Genomic DNA, 2,686 nt, shown 5'->3' with positions numbered 1-2,686 from the left:
GAAAGACATAACTTTCAAACCAGGTACCAGCCGAAGAGCTGGCTGACACAACAGGCAGAGCACCCATATGGGGCCAGGGTCACTGAAAACAGTACTCACTCCTTTTGGCTTTACAGTAAGATGGGATCAAAAGGGTTCACCTTTTGTATAGTGTCTTTTCTTTCACGTCTTTCCTTGGGCCCCCGCTAAAGTCCCCTCCTGATATTCTGCTGTAGGCCTCCCCACGACCCGGTTTCCACACCAGTAAACCCTCTCTTGCCCCGAGTGATTTGAGTCTGTTCTCTCTCCTCTCTCTCAATACTGCAGTTTCCTTCTGGCTTTGGCTGGGAGCAGCTTTCAGTCTATTTTCAGTTCTCCTGTGGAGCAGCAGATAATACACATACATCTGTAATTCTTAAAATCTCATTTGAACCATCCCTCCTCCCACCCAGTTGTTTATCAAAACGACTTAGGAGGCCTAAATTAACTGATTCGGCTCTGTCTTCTGCTGCTGCTTCTGGTAGGGTTGCAAATTGAGCATCGTGAAGACCAAAAGACCTGCAGCAAGAGGGAGGAAGCAAGGACTGGAAAATCTACACGCGGAATGCCTAAACTCTCCAAACAAGCTAGAAAATTAATTGTGAATGGGGTTCAGTCTTCCACACTGCCTGATGTCCCATCCTCAATGCTGGGCCCAAAGCTTCTTACTTCAGAGAAAAATGGGCAAACTCCCATACTTCTTATGTAAAAGCAGAATGAAAGCACCCGCCCTTTTACTTACTGTTTTAGTATCAACACAATGCAGAGATTCTTACATAATAAAGAACTAACAGTAACACTTAGCAACCATGGCTCACAGCCCTTGTCAGCTCCCCAACATTCCTTCAAGAGATATGAAGCCTGTCATCACCAGCCAGGCAGAGGACAAACATTCCCAATGAAGACAGACAACCCAGGCTCTGCAGCGTCTCAGCCAGAAGTGTTGACTTGTTTCTCGTTTTTTACATACTCCATGCCTCTGGTGCCTCTCCACCTCCACCCAATTAGTGAAAAAGATTCATTCCTGTGTGCCTAAGTGCATGAGCGCGCGCGCGCGCGCACACACACACACACACACACACACACACACACACACACACACACACGTTCTCCCAAAATCCATGTGCCCAGTGTCAGTGGTGTCTGGCATGGAGCAGAGCCTGTTTGAAGATGGAAACGCTATTTTCCCCACGCTCTCGGGGTGCTGTGGCTCTCCGCCCAAGGAATGGGCTTGTCTGATAAACTGCTGCATCTGTAAGCTCTCTGTCTCATGGAGGACATCTTGCTAGTTCCTAAAACTCCAGAGGATGATGGAGCTTAAATAAGATACTAATGATTAAAGAGAGGAAGCAGGGCAGCATTTCCAAGGCAACAGCCAATTTGAGGTTTTAATACAAAGAGTAAGTTTTGTTTCTCACCTCAAAGGATGGAGAGTGGAAGAGAACAAAATGGGCTCTCCAAGCAAGGACTTAGAATCCACGTTCTGGAGACTGTCCATGATGCCTGGATGAATGGAAGCCTGCCCTACCCTTAACCATACCTGTGACTGCCTTCGTACCCTCCCATCCTCTAGCTGTCCATCCTGTCTTTTTATTAAATGGAGGCAGTCAGGCATACCTTTATCTTAATTTTTGAAGATAAGGCAAAGACAAATAGCTAAGAACATATCGCCTTATGATAGACATTCAGGAATTAGATCAGTAGGTCTCTACCCATCCTAGACAGAGGAGGGAGGTGGAACATCCCAAGGCAAATCAGTTCTGCTCTGTGCCAGAAAGCTCTTTCCAACGCATCAGAACGGTTCTCTGGGCTGGCTAGGACTGCTTGGTCAAGTAATGCAACAATCTGGTTAGACTATGTGTTGGTTATAACACATTTCAGGTATAGGGAACCCTGCCTGGGCTGCAAAGAGCACTGGGCTGGGAATCAGGACCAGGCTTCCTGCCTCCTGGCAGGTCTTAGCTCTCCGTATCTGCAAGTCCAGTGTAGTCTTTGAGCTAACAGCATCGGATCCCTTCAGGTCCCACACTCTGCCCCAAACGAGCTGAATATGAATTCCTGGTGTTGGGGGCCCAGGACTCTGCATTTTTACAAGCACAATGGGGTGTAGGACCTGCTCAGGATCTGGAGGTTCTTGTCTGGAGCCCCAGAAGCTTAAGTTGTGATTGCCCTGTTCCCTTCCTGTTCTAGCATCCTATGATTCTGAGCAGAAGCTCACTTGCTTTTCTCAAGCTGGTTTCCACATTCCCCAGCTGCATTCCCGCAGCGTTACTGGTCACTTCACAGATTCACAGACAGCTGTCAATCCAGCAGGCTTCAACAAGCAAGTGACAAGTAACTATAACCGTATTCCCACCTACTTAGAAAAATAGGTCAGTGGATGCAACAACCACGCTGGTATTTGAACACAACTTACCCCCACATCAGAAAGAAAACGGATTTACTCCACCACTTGCCATGACTCTGCAGGAAAACCTTACTCTGATAAGGATTATCCACCTCCCTCCATGAACATGGAAGTGACTTCTGGGGATTGTGGACAACCATTCTCAGCTAATTTCTGGGGGCTTCTAAAAACAGGTTAGTGTGAGCACCAGATACACAAACCTCTAGAACTGATGTGGGGAAGAACAGTAATGTTGGCCAGTGTTTCAAAACCCTATCATCA

The 2,686-nt window shown here is 47.2% G+C and overlaps 1 long non-coding RNA gene across 1 annotated transcript in view; it reads left to right on the top strand.

Annotated features, from left to right (window-relative positions):
• Positions 1–1,634, top strand: part of LOC116268819 — a 3,044-nt gene extending 1,410 nt beyond the window's left edge. The window contains exon 2 of the long non-coding RNA XR_004175969.1: positions 24–1,634. This is a non-coding gene — a long non-coding RNA (uncharacterized LOC116268819). The remainder of the gene's footprint in view (positions 1–23) is intronic.
• Positions 1,635–2,686: the final 1,052 nt, after the last annotated feature.

Source organism: Papio anubis, chromosome 9 (assembly GCF_008728515.1).
Source record: "Papio anubis isolate 15944 chromosome 9, Panubis1.0, whole genome shotgun sequence".
NCBI classification, from domain to species: domain Eukaryota; kingdom Metazoa; phylum Chordata; class Mammalia; order Primates; family Cercopithecidae; genus Papio; species Papio anubis.
Note: the sequence above shows the minus strand (reverse complement) of the source record. Positions and strands in the feature narration are given on the sequence as shown.